Here is a 19,727-nt window from a genome sequence, read left to right as displayed (position 1 = left end):
TTACTGCACCTTTATTTAAAATAATACTCTTTGATTCCAGAACAATAACGTGGCTGGACAAAATGTTGAGTTAAGCTCACAGGCATTCAGATGGCTTTAACACTGTGCTGCATCTTTTCCTAACTGAATACAGTTTTGAAACCTAAGATATCTGAGGAGTACAGAAGCTCCATCAAATGGTAAATACAAAGTAAACACTTTTAGCAGGCATACTTTCTTGGAAGTAAATCCTGCGCTAGTTGTAATGGTAACCACAAAGCTGGAATTACAATTCATATTAAAAGGTACAGCATTCACAAATTTCATATACTCAGTGCCTGTGTACTCCAAAGCAGTGTTCACAGATTGTTTTAAACAAAGAGGACTATCTAACAGCAGTAGTATTGTAAGAGACACACTCAAGTTAAGGCAATCAGTAAAACCATGCAATGCAAAAATAATAGGGGAAGTTGAGGAACTGTCTGCTCTTACATCTTGCATCGCAATATGATGCCAATTGGCACAGACAATAGTTGCAGATACAGGTAAGGTTATACCACATACAGATATTACGGTACTTACGTATTATTGCAACCAGGAGACTAGTGTCTTATAAGTATTTCATCGTGCACTGGCTCAGGGTTGGTTGCCACACTTCAAAATAATAAAGTCAGCAAAGTCTGTTGCTGTTTTTTTTAAACTGGAAACGTTTTCTCTGGAAAATGCAATATTAACGCGTCCCCACCTTTTAGGCATAAGAAATGAATACATAGCTGGAGTGGTGTCATGTAAATATCGATCTTTTTTACCTCTTAACCGGTTACCTCAAAAAATGTCAACAACAGGTACAATAATTGTGTGTAGGGGGAGGGGGGTGTAGCAAAATTCTAGTGAGTTCAATCCTCGGGGCTTTGCAGGAAAAACACACGGTTTTGAAGAACAGACCAAATTATGAGGTAAAGTAACTTAAATACGTACCGACAGTTACAAGGTGGCAGTCATTACAAGCAACATGATCTATATATGACATGTTGACATATTTTACATTTTTTTATTAAAAGCAATCAAAACCAGAAAAAAAATTATCACTCTATTGGACCACTACAAGACAGGACTCACATGGCTCATCTTCGTTGATCAACGATTCTGGGCAAAGATACGGGTTGAGGGGGGTAAGCACCCCAGACCACGGGCAAGTTATACATTTTACTTGAATTCATTTTAAAAAATGGTTTCCTACAGGTTGTGTGTGTTAATCTAAACTGAAAACGTCTTGAATTTTTCTCATAATCCGTATTTCATTAGCTGGTTGCGATAATACGCAAGTACCGATATTACTTTATCTAGACATCCTAAGGCACTGAATGTGAAGCTATCACAGACTGTTTTTGCCTGTTATAAAGACCACTAGCATGCATGTCATCTAATGATGCATTTCCTTATACCAATTCACAGACTCTCTCTCTCTGCACACTTCCACACAAGTATATTTCTACTGCCTTTTCATCCTCTCCTCACTAAATGACTGTGTATACTCATCCACTTCCACCATTCTCAACCATTTTCATTCACCTTATTTTATCTTCATTACTGTAATTTGAACATGTTTCTATTAAAGGTCTAACTGGTTACAGGTATTTCTACTCAATCACTATAAATTCTATAACACCACTAATATTTACTGACCTTATACTGTACACTTTCCAAAACTATTTGCAGTCACACAGTTACAACTTATGACACTACTATACTGCTCAGAATATGTGCTCTTTGCTGTGCAAAGATCTTTGCACATTCTCAACAAATTATTGACGTCCGTTCACAACCTGCTATCATAAGTTATATCCTGTTCTAAGTTTAAGGTACCGAAATACTTGTGTTCCTAATGAGCAGTTATTCTTATTTTGAAGTTTGTTGTGCAACAGTTGCATCTTAAACCTTTTTTGCTAGTTCATGAGGCGTCTCTCCAAGGTCTCCTGGTAAATGGGATTTTGTTAGTAGTTGTAGTTAACCTGGTTAACAAAACTATAACCACATTCAGATCTTGAAATCAAATATTAAGCACAAGTTTTGAGTGATACTCTAAACTGTATACAACACAATACAACTCCTAATGCTACACCCAAACTACTTTTCACAGGCACACCAATAGAAACAAATGCTTACATCAATAATCTGTTAAACACAGTATGCATTTCAGACCTTCATTTACTAGGTAACAATTCTCTAAAGAACATACGTATGGTCCATGAAACCTGCAATGTTTACAATTTCAGTTTCACGCCAACAAAACGTCAGCTTTTACAAACTTCTTGACTCCACCCCAAAAAAATATCTAATGCTGTAGGTCATACAACATGAAAAGTAGCTTCAGATTGCTGAAATAAAGATAGACCAAAAATAAGCATGAACTGGAAAATTCTACAGTGTTGTAAGAAAGAAACTGGAGATTCCAAAGTTAGCTGATACAACAATCAAAGCAATATTATGCCATCAGAACACCTCTCAGTCAGCTGTTTGAGAAACATCACTGAATTATCAGGTTAGAAAAGACACTAGAAGATCTAAATTCTAAATGACACAAGCCAAAGACTATCACATCTTGCAGACTATTTTTATCAAGATTATTTTTCTCAATAAATAATAAGCCAAAACATAAGAAAAACTTTACATGAGTTGGAATATAACCGATATGGAAACAAGACAGAATATATAATTGAATAAAATCAATTGTTTGTGTCTTTTGGCTTTTCCCAGTTAGGGGTCGCCACAGCGGAACTCCGGTCCGCTAATGATTGGCAGTTGATTTTTACGTGCCGAGTTACCAGCCCTGACGCACAACCTTCAATGAAGGTACGCCCATTCACGCATGTCTCCACGCAGAAGACGCTCTAGCTGAGAATTGAACCGGACAGCGTCTTACTGTGAGGCGACAATGTTACCGCAGCACCACCACCGCTCTAACTGAATAAAATCAATAAATGGAGCAATTAAAAGGTTGATTAAACAGATAAAATGATAGGATGGTTATGATGCTAAAAGTACAGGGAAAAAGAAAGATTAACTGGCCCATAAAAAATCTTATTCAGATACAATCTGAAAAATTTCCAGGGATGACTTTCAGTCAAGAAACTTCTTAAAACTTTTTATTTTACTATATCAAAACTATATTGTGATATAAAACTTAAGCTACAAAAATGATCAACATAAATTATTCTTCCTGGGTTGTTGTAGACCATCATTTAAAATAATTTTTTTTACCAGAATAAGTTATTAATAATGCAATGTGATAAAGAATAACTGATACAAATGAAGAAAAAATGCTGCAGAGGGAGTCATGATCATAAAATATGATGAGTGTCTACGTTTTGATGTATGTAGCAGAAGCAGCAAACTGGAACAAGGTCAGGAAAGAAGGAAACATTTTTTTAGTGGAAGTTAAGTAAACACTGAAATCCTATACAGAGTGAAAAATATTTTAACCAATGAAGTTCAAGGCAGAATACCACAAATGACACTGCATCCTATATTTTTTTTTAAGTTTTTTAAATGTGACTTTAACTCTTCTTAGTGGGATGACTTTAAAGATTACCATACATTATTTTCAGGGTTGGATTATAACAAAGCAGGATGATTGCTGATAACTGCTTTTGTTTCAATGTGAGAAAATGATGACATTTTAACTAAATCAAACATTATTACAGATCATCCAAAGGGAAACATTACCTGTTGTTGAGGACTCACCCAAAGGAGAGAACACAAGCAAAATCACTGTGCTGAGCTGGGAAAGATATTGTCACTGCTGGTTCATAGTGGCATCTTAACTTTGATTTTGGTTGAATTAAACCCTCCAGATGGGCAAAACATAATTCAAGCAATGGAAACTGTTGACAAACTTTAGTACTTACTGCATCATGTATTGTTTTTGAACATTACCGCTACAGTTTCAGACTCTAAAACATCAGTAACTGAACTCATGACAAAGGCAAGTGGATTGAGATATAAGTGATACATGTGACAGCAGATCGTAAACTTGGCAATCCAAAGACCGTAGCAAAAAGCCCTGGAAGGTCTGTGTGTAGGACCACACAATGTCAAGGGAGATGCAGAAGTAAGTGTTAGGGCCATACACTCATGCCCACACAGACACACATATCCTCATTGCTGGGATGTTGGCAACAGCACAGACTCTACCATGGATGCCTACATGATGGGAGTGATTTTGTCATTAACTGTAAAATGTTTACCCAGGATGGGAGCGGTCTGATGGTTGGCAGTCATGGCAAGAACAGCAAGTAGAAAATAATTCTAGACTGTTCTGTGAGTAAGTTAACACTTATTTTCCCAGTATTTTGATATCTGCTAGATTGAATGGCTTAAGAAAAGAGTAATTATTATAAAGCAGAAATAATATAATTTTATGCAAGTTTAAACTATATAGTAAAACAAGTCCTGTTGACCACAAAGCTGTGTTCAACCACATACCAAATGAAATGAGCAAAAATGTAGAACACAGCAAACCAATACAAAAGCAAATGGCAAAAAGCAGTATAAATTACAAACAGACTTTTATTCAAACACAGGTGAGCACTTTCACGATAAAATCGCTTCTTCAGACCATACAAAAAAAAGAGCAACATCTCAAATATTTAAAATACAATCAGTTAAATATCTACCTCTAAAAAACATGCAAATACAATAGCCATAAGAATTTTAAAGGCACAGCTTTCTTTTAAGGCAGGAACCACAGCTTTCTTTTAAGGCAGGAACCACAGAGAGCTACTGCCATAAAGGCACACATAAGAAGACACCTATTTAAAAAGATTTCTTTCTTTGAAAAGACAATGGTAATTATTATGTTTTGTGTTACGTTTTCAAAGTTAAAGTTAATTGTGACATTAAAAACTTAGTTTACTTAGCACAGTGTGTGATTTGCTCAAAATTTTATATAGGAAAAACTAATAGGTGACTCAAGGAACGAATTAGAGACCATTATTACATCCGGGGTGGAACAGCGGTAGCGTTGTTGCCTCACAGCAAAAGGTTCTCCCGTTCGATTCTCGGCTGAAGTGCGGGGTGGGCCTTCTGTGTGGACTCTGCATGTCCTCTCCGCGGTTGGATGGGTGTTAGAAAGACATGCAAAAATGGGCGTGCCTTCGTTGAAGGTTGGACGTCGAGCTGGCACCTCGGCGTTCATGAAAATCTACTGCCAATCATTAGCGGACCGGAGTTCCGCTGTGGCGACCCCTAACCGGGAAAAGCCGAATGACAAACAACAACATTATTGTGCTAATAATGGTCATAGTTATAGTGTCCTAGCTAAGCACATTCTAGAGAAAGGCACTAACCACTGATTCAAATTTATGGCAGTAGAAGTAATCTATGAAAGTTTTAGATTGGGTGACATAACTAACGTCACAGAAGGGAAAGAACTAAGATGGATTCTCAAATTATCAGCACATAGAGGTGCAGGCTTGAATGAATCAGTACCTCTTAAGCCAGTTTTGAAAGAAAGAAAGCTTTTTTAAATAGATATATTGCTGTGTGTGCCTTTATGGCAATAGCCCTCTATGGTTCCTGCCTTAAAAGAAGGCTGTGCCTTTAAAATTCTTATGGCTATTGTATTTGCATGTTTTTTATTGGTAGATATTTAATTGATTGCATTTTAAATATTTGAGATTTTGCTGTTTTTTTGTATGGTTTGAAGAAGCGATTTTATCATGAAAGCGCTCACCTGTGTTGAATATTTTATACTGTTCTTTGCCATTTGCTTTTTTATTGGTTTGCTGTGGTGCTATGTTCTACATTTTTATTCATTTCAAGTTTAAACTATGATTAGAAAGAAAAAAAAGACTTCAGTAGTAGATACAATTTAATTTTTGGAATGTCATTTTTGAGGGAGGGGAAATGTTTATATTATCAGAAAAGGTAGCATATGATAAGGCAATGTCTTTGAACTTGGGAAATGAGCAGAAGACAGGGATCTGTAAAAGAAAGTTGTTCAATATATGAATTAAGGGAGATAAGGGGAAGCCTTAGCCCATTGCATGGTGAAATATGCACATAAGTACTAGTTTTGTACTAAAGGGAAAGTCAAAAAGATGCACTGAGTCTTCGCATTTTAATCATAGCAATATGTTGAAAATGCTTTGGATCCTTAAACCACAGAAAGTGGTAAGGTACGTCCATCTAACGGACATGTCGCTTAACCTGATATCTCTAACTGTGCTTTACCTAACCCACCTGATGAGCTTTTGCTCATTACAAACTGATTCTGCTTACCACACCATCACTGCTCCAAAATTAATAGGCATAACACAGCCCCCTTTTTCATCTATTAGCTTTCTTAACCTAACTACTACAACCCATATTTCCACCACTTCTGCTTTAACTCTGTTCTACATTTTCTAAAGCCTCCTTTAGATATTGCATTATAAGGTTATGGGCAAAGGTTCCAAAATAAATCCAGATGATGAAGCTACAACCTGGTCCTAAAAATACTACTTATTGTAATGCTACCGCAAAGACAAAACTCCAAGCAAATTATTATTCTGCCCTAAAAATACATATAACAGAAATATTCATAAAGCTTATCTGTTTTAAAGAAAAAAAGGTTTCCTGGATGAAAACTGAAAAGCTAGTCAATTACATAAGAAAATACCAAAATGGGTGGCAACAATGAAAGCCCCACTGAAGTGGACAAAGCTTTGTGAAGCCTAAGACAAATTAGAAAATACGCGAAAATGTAAACAAAACACTTAGAACACAAACCTAAAGTTCTCTTGTTAACATGGTTATGATGGGACTTTGATTCTTGCAAATTTACAAGACAAAAACAGATTTACCACCTTTATTAGATACAGTAAGCTTTGACATGTGACAAAGTATGCACTTATGTGAGCCAGGCAGCCAAAAGTAACTTTACAACAAAATGAGACAAATATTACCCCACATTTTATATTATATTATCACTTTTACTAGACAGAAAAAAATGGAGAAACCCTATTGTACTAAACAGTGAGTGTGTATGCCCTGTAGCCCACTACTTCTCTTCCTTTATTTACACTAGGATGTGAACAAGATAGCAAGACATCAGTCAGCTCCACTGCACAAGAACTTTATGGCCCTGGCTACCACTTAGATAGCGAAGGTTCAATAAGTGGTCCAGATGATGTATTTCCAGAAAGAAGGAAAGAAAGAAATGTGACTGAGCAGCAACCACTGCTTGTTTACCTTATCCATCTTGAAAGGGGTGCATTCGGTGGAGTAGAACAGAAAGAGCAGTAGTTGGAAGGCCTGACATTACTGCATATTCAGCAGAGACTACGGGAACTGCAAACCCAACATGGAGTACATTCTCACTTGAATGGAATTGTGGGAGACAAAAGTGTGCACATATACTGGGATCCATGCATTCGGTATTACATAACTTCTAACTTATAGATGGATTTTATGGTTACAAAAATGGCCATGATTCAACAGATTCTGCTTTCTTTTCTTTGTGTCCTTGTTTATTAGGGAACAGGAGGAAAATGAATAGGCCAAACAGTGTACAGGCTTGATGGCCACTTGGGGAGGAGATGAGGACAAAAAATACAGAAATAAATGTCAGCAATGGAGAAAGTGTAATGTTACAGGCTGATGAATGCCACATATGGCCCTTTTCAACTTAGGGAGCATAAAGTCAAGGCTATTCAAGCATGGAAAGATAGCAATGCACTAGCCGACACATTTAGAAGCAAATGCAACAGACACGAGAGCACCTTCTTCAGGTATTTCCATTAATAAAAATGATCTGAGCTCAAATTTCAGAAGTCCAAAATATTCCTTTTAGTAATATCTTTTTTGCCTAACTGTAATTGCAGTCTTCTGTTAATATACTGCACAATGATGCCACTAATAAGGAGCTCTGAAAGTGGTTCACATCTAAATACACGATTACGGAAAAGGCAACACGTCTGCCAGAAAGAAAAACAAAAACATAAAAGATATTACTGCTTTCAGCATACTCTAAAATAATGGTACATAGTTGGTCTCTTTTGATGCAAACCTGACTAAATATGATGATAGATACCACACCAGTCACTGATGCTCTGAAAGGACAGTAATAAAGGACCTGAGGAAGGCATTAATATAGAGCTGTAAATAGCAATGATAAATCATTAAAATAAAGAAAAAGAATTAAATTAACTATACATCAACAAACAACAGGTACAACTGGAGAAAATACGCAGGATTATTTTCAATAACCCTGGAAGTGTATGATAGAACAGCGTTGTGAAGCCCTACAGTCAGATGATTCTGTGCCATCAAAGTCAGATATACTTGTAAAAAAAAAATCAACAATTAAAAACTGAGTGAACCAAATAAGATTTCGAAACACACAGTGTTGAACATACATTTCTCAGCCGTCCCTAACTTTGGCTAAAAATGTTGCTCTGTCCATTCAAAAATTTGTCTTTTTTTTAATAGAGAAAAGTAAGTAGAGTACAGTCAGTAAATACTTATAATCATCAGTTGTATGGGAACTTAACATAATAGATGTTTTAACACATTATTATTGCAGTAGTCATAACTACTGTGACTTGGCTACAAGTATTAACATTTGTCCTGACTTCTAGAGCTGAGAACCTCCCCCCCTCTGCTAGCAGATGGCCTCCTCCTGGGTCCGCATAATGCTGCTAAGTATAAAGATGGTATCCACCTAGACAAAAGCAGAATTTTTTTGCCACAATATGATGCATTTGCTTTGTTTCATAGCACTTAGCAAATGTCTGGCTTTTCAGTGTGGTTTGCCTTTGTTGTGGAGTCAGATAACTACCCACCTGAGAAAATATTTTTTGTCTGTTTGGGATAGCTGCCATCTGTACTGGCCTGTTGGGAACATCAGCCTTATGTCTGGAATGAAGAAGGATAAACCTCTCTATAGCTAGCTAATTCCCATAAGGACTGCAGCAGCTGCATTTTTTATGGTGAACCACAACATCCAGTATTCAGCACTACCTGGACTGGAATAGGTTCATACTAGGCTATCTGTCCTAGGGCATTTATAAGCCTAGCCAGAGTATGTTTGGCTTTCGCCACCCATTTTAAATGAATTTTGCTATGCCCTTTTTCGAGGTTAGTATACTGTGCCTCTGTCTAACAGTGACACAGAAGTGATACCCGGGGTAAACCTACTATCTCCCATCCACTCATCAAGATTCCTCTTGAAGAGAGTCAATGAGGGACTCTGCCTAACCTGGACTGGGATTTTATTCCAGAGTGAAGGGAGCCTCAGGGTTATGAATCTGTCCCTCCAGCATGTCCTATTTATTTCAGTGCTGAGGTTCAAGTCTCTCGAGCGCGTAGCTCGATGGGATTTGGATTTTCTGAGATGTAGCATGTCCATTAATTCCGGGTTGGACATGGCTTTATACGTCAGGCACAGATCGCCTCTGAGCAGGCGGTATGCCACTGAGTAGAGCTGGAGTTTCTTTAACCGGGCAGCATATGGCATCTGTTTGAGCCCTTTGAACCGCTTGGTGAGGTACTTTTGAGGTCTGTCCAGTTGCTGCAGGTGTCTGGTAAGGTACATCCCAAAAGGGGCATTGTACTCAATTATGGGCCTGATGAGGGATGAGTAAAGAGGCACGATGACCTCCCCTGATCTAGATGTGAATCCCTTCATGATTAGGTGGGCTATATAAAATGTTTTTCTAACCACATTGGCTACGTGGTTGTCAAATGAGAGATTGCTATCAACTTGGGTCCCCAGGTCCCTAATTACTTCTTCCGTACTTAATGGATTACCACCTATGTGGTAATTTGTGGGCACTTTGTTTTTGCCAAAGGGGATGACTATACACTTTTTGGAGTTTAGCTTGAGGCCATGGCTCTGGCACCAGTTGTCTGTTTCTTTGAGGCCCTTTTGTAGGATGCTTGTGTCGTTTGGAGAGTCTATTATGGCGCCCAGTTTGCAGTCATCTGCGAACTTGGTCAGCCACAGTCCTTCCGTGTTAGCCTGTACCTCCGAGAAATATATACCGAACAAGAGAGGTCCCAGGACTGAGCCTTGTGGGACGCCACTTGTAACTGGTTTGGAGTCTGACATGGCTCCAGCAATTCTAACCATGTGGGTTCTGTCCTTGAGCCAGTTGGCAACCCATCTAGTGACATAGGGCTTTATATTTAAGCTGGTGAGCTTATCTATAATGCCTGAGTGGGGTATTGTATCGAAGGCTTTTGCAAGGTCCAGGTAGGCTGTGTGGACGACCTTCCCCTCGTCAATGGCCTTGGTGACTGTTTCAAAGAAATCGACCAGGTTCAAGAGGCAGGATCTGCCCTTAACAAAGCCGAACTGGGTAGGATCCAGTGTCTGTAGGTCCCCAATATCTTTATTTATGAGGTCCATGATGATCCTTTCCATAGCTTTGCAGACCAAGCTAGTCAAGCTTATGGAGCGATAGTTTCCAGGATCCATTGAGGCACCACCTTTGTGGAGAGGGACCACTGTTGCTGTACGCCACTCTCTGGGTACATATCCTGTAGTAAGGCTGAGATTGAACAGTAGTTTTATGTTTGGGTTTAGTTCTTCTTGGAGTTCATGTAGGACGCAGCCTGGGACACCGTCTGGTCGCATTGATGCTGTGTTTTTTGCTTTGGAGAGGGCGGCTCTTACCTGAGGAGCATCTGAGATGTCAGGGGGGCAGCACTCTGCTGGGATAGATATTTGCCCTTTTGGTGGGGAGGGGGGGTTTGCACTGAACCTGTCAGCTAGGATGTTGGCAATGTCTGTGGGTTCGGTGTATTTTTTGTCATTTTGGACTAATTCTGAGCATATCTGGGAATTCCCACCCAGGTTCCTAACATAACTAAAGAAAGCCTTGTGATTATCCTTAGTGTCCTGTGCAATGTTTCTCTCGAAGCTGGCCTTAGACGATTTTATGAGTGCCCGTAGTTTTTTGCTAATACTGATCAGAGATGCCTTCCCTTTTTGGGATTTTGCTCTATCATGTAGTAGCTTCCTCCTTCTATTGTATAGTTTGTTTATGGCTGGGGTCCACCAGACAGGATGCCTAACTTTGGAGGATTGGGTCTTGGTTTTATTTGGGACTGCATGATCCATGCATTCCTAAAGGTGTTCATAGAATGCGTTTATAAAGGATTCTGTGGTTTTGGCCGTATTTTCCACAGGCCCGGGGGCTTTGAAGGATTCCACCTCAGTTTTGAGGAGTGTGAAATTTGCTTTAGAGAAGTTTTTCACTGTGGTTTTATGGGCAGGGGGTGGGGTCGGGATGTGAATATCTAGTGAGATTAGTTTATGGTCTGATCTTACCAGTGAGGGATACACTTCTGGTCTGGAGCACAGAGTCCCCATGTTGGTGATGATCAGGTCCAGTATGTTTTCCCCTCTTGTGGGAGTGGCAACAAGTTTTTCCATAGCATTTGAGTTTATAAATTCTAGGAACCTTTGGGCTAGGGTGTTGGAGCTAGAGTAATGCTCCCAGTCTATGTTAGGGTAGTTGAAGTTAGGGTAGTTGAAGTCGCCCAATATAATGGTGTTTGGAGAGACCTTCATATTTTCCAGTGTTCTCAGGAAGGCCGAGTGGGGTTCCTTGGTTTGGGAGGGTGGTCTGTAGCAGGCTATAAACTGGAAGGCAGTTTTACCCACTGTTAGTTGCACATGGATAGTCTCTGATGCTTAGTGCTGTGCCACCAACCTGGAGGTGTGGGTATCTTTGACAAATATTGATACTCCTCCTCCTTTTGTGGTTCGGTCCAAGTTTTGGGGCCGAAAAGCATGGTATGAGGTATAACCTGGTAGTGCTGGGGTGCTCTCAGGAGCCTTGAACCAGGTTTCTGTTACTGCACAGATATCGATGATCTCCATGCTAAGGAGAGTTTCGAGTGCGTGCATCTTGACGTTTAGACTTCTGGCGTTGAGTAGCATTACTCTTAGACTGAGATCCGTACCCAATCAGTGATAGAATCCACTAGGCTGTCTTCCTTTTCAAACATCCCCTTAAAAAAGAACACAAAAAGGAAGCAGACAAGGTAGCAGTAGATGACAGCCAGGCTTCTAGTGCCCCAGAGGGTGCCAGTTCCAGTCAAGTGCTTTTACAACCTCTAGACCAAACATCTACTAATTCACAGACTATTGACACTGCCACTTTGGAGGCCATAATGCCAATGTCCATTGTTGTTTCTGACAAGACTGAAATTAGGGATGGACTTACATTGGGTTTTGCACACAGACGTCCAGTGACGAAGTCTCATTTTTTAATTTCTGGAGGGGATAACAGTACCACAACTATTTTAGCAAAACAGGATGTTGTGTAGCACAGCTAGGAAGTTCAACCTTTCCATTCAGAGATTAAGACTACCAAAGTGGATGTCTCCTATAAAAAGGCAAAGAAAGTGATGCTCATTTCACAGTCTCTTGACTGGCATCCACATATCTAACAAATGAAAGGGTCCTTCCTTCTCGGCAACTCTTGACTCTCTGGGCTTTCAACCTGGCCAAGAGCCTGCTGAAAGCCATTAAGAGACTGCAGGCAGGTACTGAAACTTTAGTATCTGTACACGTCTCAGCCAAAAGGAAAAGGGACCACTCTAACTCAGGAGAAGGACGGATATGGATTTTTTTTTTTTTTTTTTTTTTTTTTTTTGAGAAAAACTGGAGTGGATTACAATCAGTAAATACTGGTGGTCTTTCACTTCAGTAATGTCTTAATTCACATCCTCTTTTTCTATCAGCTTTCTTATGTTAACGGTATCAGTATTTAAAAATGGTTCTTAATCTGGCACCTTTTTACCCTGAATATTTTCCTTGTCCCTAATTCTGGAGGTAAAATTTTGAGAGCTATGGCACTGAAGCTTTCTGCAGCAAAAGCCAGTAAGTGAAAACTAATAACATATCACAATCTCCATCAACTGTATGCAGTGAATAAGTGGCTTTTGTAATGACCTAATGCTCCCAGCTGTTCCCATCTAGGGGGAGTAGTTAGTTCATCTGCTGCCCTTATCTAACACTAGAACAGTCACTACCTCCAGTAGGGAAATCAATTACTTAAACAGCATTTCCCCAAAGGCTTCAGAAATAAAAATGTTTAACTTTTGCTCTGAAGGTAAAGGCGCAACTAACTCCTCCTCTATGTGATACATGCTGCATTTCTGCAAATAAAGTTCCTCAAGAAGAAAGTACAGCTGTGTACACTACACTCTGGTATAAAGGGAGTCGGCCTACATCATGACATCAGTATTTTCTTGTCTTCTGCCAGGAAAACCCCTAAGTGAACAGGAGGGAACTAAAGAAGAAAACCTTAATGGCAGGGTAACCAAGGGTATTGACCCTTGGCTGGATTCGCTTGTTATTAGCAGGCTACCTAGTAGGGTAAGGGGGCAGAAGGGAGGGAAAGAAGACTGCAACAGTGAATATAATCGGATATCTACATGTATGGTAAGTGTACACAACTGTACTATGTTCTTCGTGTTTCACTGTTCCATTCCTGACTTGTGGGAAGATTCTCAAAGCTGGATTAATGGAAGGAAGGAGATAATGGAGAGGAGAGGATACCCTGCAGGATGGCAGTGGCAAATCCTCCTCTACACTTAGAAAAGGCTGCCAACAGATAGTGCTTTCTGAAAGCATGTACAGATGACCAGGTGACGGCTTCTAAGATGTCCTTAGTAGGTACCCCCCTTCAGAAAGGCTGAAGAGGTAGCTGTTGCCCTAATGGAGTGTGACCTAATCATGTCAGGGGCCTTTTTGCCATGAAGGCTAACAGAAAGAAATGCAGTGGGAGATCCATTTAGAGATAACCTGTTTAGAAGCTGGTTTCCCCTCAGAGCAAAGGGCAAAGGTAATAAACAGCTGGTCAGATTTTCTCAAGGCTTTTGTTCTGTCTAGATAAAATGGAGCTGTCTGTGCACAACCAAGAAATGAAGTATTCTTTCTCCTTTGTTCTGAGGGTTGAGGAAGAATGTAAGCACATGAATGGCTTGCTTTAGAGAAGTATCAGTGACCACCTTGGGCATGAAAGAAGGATTAGTTCTGAGGGAAGACCTATCTTGGTACAACATAATAAATGGTTCCACTGCCATGAGGTAAGAAACTTGAGAGAGGAGCATTAGCCACAGGTTCAAAAGGGGGCAAAGTCAGTTTTTCATGTGACAAAATGGAGGTCCCGTGGAGGAGTGGATTTCCTCCTGGGCAGTCTAATCTGGGGATGAGAAAAGACTGGAGGAACACTAGGAATGTGGGTTGAAATGGCAGATGCATGAACTTTAATGGAGGAATAGTAAAAGCCTTCATCCACCAGACTGGCCAGGTATTCTTGGATTGTAGTAATGTGTACTGAATTAGAAATGAGATGGTGCTTCTGGCACCAGATGGAAAATCTTTTCCATTTGGCTGAGTATGACTTTCTAGTGCTAGGTCTTCTAGATTTTTTAAGAATGTCCAGCACTTGCTTACTAATACTGTAGTTTGGTGCTGCAGAATTATCCAAGTTGAAAGGCTGAGTCTGAAAGTTGGGGTGCACAATCCTTCCATTGTTTTGTGTGAGAAGGGTCTACCCTCTGAGGTAAGAAACATGTGGTTTGGCTGGTGAGCTCAAGGAGGACAGGATACCAGTGTTGTCTGGGCCAGTCTGGTGCTATAAGTACTGCCTTTGGGGAAGTACATGAGGCAGAAGGGGTAAAGAGGGCTGCATAAATGAAGAGCTGAGTCCATGGGAAGGAGAAAGCATCTGTTTTTCAGGCAGATGTCTGTTAGAGCTTGGCACAGAATTTTTTCAGGTGAGTTTTGGCCTTGTTGGCAAAGAGGTCTACCTGAGGGACTCCCCATCTCTGAGTTATGCTGAGAAAAATTTCCGATGCAGATGTCACTCATGGGGGTCCATCAGGTTTCTGCTGTGGTGACCTGCTACAGCATTTTGAACCCCAGGAAGGTATTGTACCATGAAGTGCAAGCCCAGAGAATGTGCAGTTTCCCATACTTGCATTGCTAGGCAGCACAGTGTATAAGAGTGTGCACCTCCCTGCCTGTTTATGTACCACATTGACTGTGGTATTGTCTATTTTTACTAATAGGACCCCTGGTTCCCATTCTTCTTTTAAGGCTGTCAGACCTTTTTGCACTGCCACAAGTTCTTTTCAATTGATGTGTCTGTCCTTGAACAAAGCCCCTCACTTTCCTTGTGATTAGAGGTGTTGAAAGTGAGCTGCCCAGGCTGTCTCTGAGGCATCTGTGGTGAGGGTTTGGACCTGTGGAGTAAAGCCGAAGGAAATGCCCTGATTTTGGGTACACGCCTGTACCCACCATGCAAATTCCGGTTTTTGACAAGGGATCGGTTGTATCTCGACCTCTAGTGATGGAGAGATCTGGCACCATACATTTTTGAGGTACCAGTAAAGCTTTCTCATGTGCAGTCTGGCCAGGGGAACCATGAGGATACATGAAGCTATATATCCCCAGTGCTTGGAGAAACTCTGGCTGAGATACAATTTCTCTCTGCTGAATTTTTTGGAAGTAGTTTGTCAGAAAGGAGACTTTGTCTGGAGGGAGGAAGGCCTTTTGAAGTTAAGAGTCCAGAAGTGCCCTCAGAAAAACTATTGGGTTGCAACAGTGTTGGATTTCTGGAGATTTACTGTGAATCTATGGGAGGACAGGGTGTCCTGGGTGAATTTCAGGTCCTTGAGGAGTTTTGACAGTTCTGTGGCCTGTATCAGGCAGTCATCCAGGTAGGGGTATATTTGGACCCCCCTGGTCCTAAAGAAAAGCAATTGCAGGTGCTAGACACTTTCAGAAAACCCTTGGAATGGTAGAGAAGCCATATGGCAAGCTGAAAATTGATAGTGACTGGAGCCAGTCCTGAAGTGAAAATAGCTCTGTGATACTTTTGAATTGGAATGTGCACATAGGCATCTTTTAGGTCTAGTGAACCCATGAAGACCTGCAGGGTTATCATGGGTAATAGTTTCTAAAGAGTCAACATTCTGAACTTTGGAACCAGGAGAAACTGGTTGAGATTGGACAGGTCCAAGACTGGGTGCCAAAAGCCTTCCTTCCTGGGACCAAGAAATAGCCTGGAGAAGAAACCTTTTTCTTTTTGATCTTCTGGAAATGTTCCACCACTCCCTGAGAGCACAGGATCTGAATTTGGGCCAGGGCCTCTGCCCATTGATTTTGTGGGTCATCTGGATAGCCTTTGAAGGGGAGTTTGTAACCATCTGAAATAATGTCTAGAACCTACTTGTCTGAAGTAATATGGCTCCAGTTTTGTTTGAAGAGTAACAGCCTTCCTTCCTAGTCTTGGGGTGGGGGCAGTGGGGTTAAGCAGGGTGGATGAGTCATTATCGCTCTGTGGTAGGGGCTTGGGACCTAGAACCTCCTTGCCTGGAGTCCTCTGAGGTCCACTGCCTGGTTCTTTACAGCCATTGCTACTGCCCATGCTGCCCATAGGCCCTTTTCCACTGTGGTTTCCTCTATCTCCCCCTAGACAGGGAGGGAAATGACCAATGTTTAGTTGGGAAGTTCCTACTAAACCTAGGAGGCTGTGCTTGGAGAAAGTTCTTCACTTCCTGCATAGACTTCACTGTGTCCTTCATCTTTTTGAGAATTGCCTCCATCTTAAGGCCAAAGAGAAGTCTTTGTCAAGGGAGACATCAAAAAGATTTGATTTAACATGGTCTGGAAGAGACTGTTCCCCAAGCCATGCATGCCTTGTAATAACTGACCCTGTGGCAGCTACACTGCAAGAAGCTTCCATGGCATCATAACCACAGTGTAATGAATGTTTAGCTACCTGAACAATGGAATGACAGAGCTGTAGGAGCTCTTTGGAAAGGTTTTTATCCAGTAGTGAGGTGACCTTCCGATTGACCTAATCTAAAATGGTTTGTTGATACTTGATCATATGAAATTGACAGTTGAGGGCCCTCATAATAAAGAAGGCAGACATATATACCTTTTTCCCAAGCCTATCAAGGGCCCTACTCTCTTTGTCTGTAGGTAAAGGTTTCCTGGATGAGCTGACTCTAGCCCCTTTGGGCCATGGGGTGGCCACTTCAGGGTCAGCAAGATTTTTAAAAAAGTATTTGTGGGAGGCTTGGACCCTATAAAACTTGTCTGGTTTACGTGGGGCATAGAGAAGGGAATCAGGATTCAAGGAGGAATCCTGGAAAACATCTTCCACTACCTCTAAAATGGGTGGAATAGACAATGGTTTGTGTTCAGGTAAATCCAGGAACTCTCTAATTCTCATCTTGGACTGGGGATAATCATGTGCCTCCCACTGAAAAATGCTCTCTCATAGCATGGAGGGTCTCTCCAAAGGTGAAATCCTCTCGGGGAAGGCAGAGGGCAGATTCTCCACTGTATCAGACCCATCACAGGATGTATAGGAGGAGCCCTTATCAGACCCAGATTCCTCTAGGTCTGAGTCTTCCTCTGAATGAAAAGGATCTTGGAAAACTTCAGTAGGAGCAGCAGTCTTCCTTTCCCCTGATGGCGCATCCCCTGTGGCCTGTCTTGACCTAACAAGAGAATCAGATCCTCAGCTAGTCTTATTAGATCCTGTTGGTATCTCTGTAAAGGGGAGCCAGAAGGCTTAGGTGAGGACCCTACCACAGTATATTTCTTTGGGGTGGCTTTGGCCTTGGGTCTAGGAGTGTCCACTGACTTGGCACCTGTCTATCGAGTGTGGTGAAAAAGAACCAGTGTAGGCAGACACCTTGTTTGGGCATCATCAGTAGAAACATGCTCCTTGTAAGCCAGCGGAATTGGCTGCGGATCCAACAGAGCCATATAAAAGGGCTTGCGAGGAAGTATTGGGATCAATGGCGTGTTGGACTCTGAATGGGTCTCAACAGAGGTCTGCGTCACAATTACAAACACCAAAGGGGGGTGCAAAAGCTCCTCACCTTCTTCAACAATCACAAGCCTAGAGGGAGAGGCAGACAGAAAATGGTTGACATTTGAAGAGCTATGCTTTTGTTTCTTTTTTTTTTTTTTTATCTTTCTTACTCTAAAGTTGCTCAAATTAGGGACAACCGGTGGAAGCCATCATACGCATGTAAAAAGATTCTTTACTAAGGAATCTCACTAAAATGTTGGCCCTATGCCTAATAGTCCTAGTGTTAAAACAAGCACAAAAATGGCAACTAGGGATGTCATGGTATGGGCCTAAAGAGGTCACACAAAGGGAGCGAAAGTCTTTGTGTGGGATATGCTGACCACAACAGAGAAAATTATTTACTTTATCTGACATGAGTTAAAGAAAAAGAAAGGATTTCCCCAAAGGGGGACTTATCTTTCCAACAATGACTTCCCTCTGGTGTGGACTGACCAAAGCACTTGAACACTGCTTCAGGCTCTGATGGCAAAAAAAAGTCTGATATTGTGATGTAGGCCGTCTCCCTTTATACCGGAGCATACTGACGTCGGTCAGGGTGTCCTCCAGCCTGGGAGAGGAAAACAGTTTTGTCTGGTAGTCAGGCTGGCCAACGGCTTTTATGCCAGGAAATCCTACAAGTCAGGACTGCAACAGTGAAACACAAAGATCAGCATGTGCATTCATCACCAGCAATGGGAACAACTTCAACTTCTAAAGTCACAGAGGGAATGAGTGACTGTACATAACTCCAACTGCATACAACTAACAGATACATCTCTATTTTTCTTGGAGGTGCCTTTCCCTGTATTTCCAGTACTTCTTAGTCTATGTCACAACATTCTACTATCCCCCTAATTGTCATAAGATGTCAATAATACGGATAATACAGAATCACTGATGTGGAAAAGCCTCATCAGCAAGGGCCTTTGTACAAGGCGAACAAATGAAAATAGATCAGTTTGTATGATGGAAACTATCTTCTGCAGTACAACATGTGGTAAAACTCACTATCATATGTTCTCTCCTCTTTCTCTGCCACTACCACTTTTTTCTTGCAAACTTATCACATTTTGGTAACATTTAATGCTTCAGAGTGTAAACCATATATATTCAGGACATGGAGATTTTGCTTAGCATTTTGACATCTCCTGGCTTTAAGAAAAGGTTTAAAAAAAACAGAAATATGTCTACACAAGTTACCAGAAGCCAGCATAACCTAAAGTTCTACCTCATGCACAATCTAATTATTTCCTTTCAAAACTCATGAGTGGTGCCAACTCTAGCTAGGGTATATAATTGCAAAAATCACAGCTCATGATGAGGACAAATGTCATAAAACATTTGAAGAAGCTCATAACTTTTCTCTACAGAGGGTAATGATCAATATGATTCTATTAAGCCTATGCAGGGAAACTGCAGAAAAATTATTGCTGGACATATGTATGACATGGCCATCATGCCAAGGGGGAGGATCTTTTAGAGGCCTCATCAAAGTGGTTACTTGACATAATGAAATGTCTGACGTCCATCAAGCACCGGAACCTACAGAATCCCTTCGTTTTTGCAACTATAGCTTCAGTTTTGACTAGCACTCATCACTGATATGTGTTTGATAAAGGACTGCTTCACTCCATCCATCTATCTGTAACTTTTCCTATTTTTGCACATGGGGTTAGGGTTTCACTTTAGCAGACACAATTATCTAGAGCCAATGTTCACTCTGCTGAGTGGCTATCCCTGCTGCATTTCTTTCTCCACACTTCATGCACACCCCATATGGCCAATTTATCATATCCAGTCCACCTACTGCATGTCTTTGGAATGTGGGAGAAAATCAGAGCACCTAGAGAAAACTTACACAGCCACAGT

The 19,727-nt window shown here is 40.9% G+C and overlaps 1 protein-coding gene across 3 annotated transcripts in view; it reads right to left on the bottom strand.

The window, feature by feature from the left end:
- The window catches only part of LOC122806392 (forkhead box protein P4-like), a 1,692,547-nt gene that overhangs the window by 489,733 nt on the left and 1,183,087 nt on the right, over positions 1-19,727 (bottom strand). The window lies entirely within an intron of this gene.

Source organism: Protopterus annectens, chromosome 7.part0 (genome assembly GCF_019279795.1).
Source record: "Protopterus annectens isolate FY-2018-M chromosome 7.part0, PAN1.0, whole genome shotgun sequence".
Classification (NCBI taxonomy): Eukaryota; Metazoa; Chordata; order Ceratodontiformes; family Protopteridae; genus Protopterus; species Protopterus annectens.
This window is presented reverse-complemented; position numbering and strand designations above follow the sequence as displayed.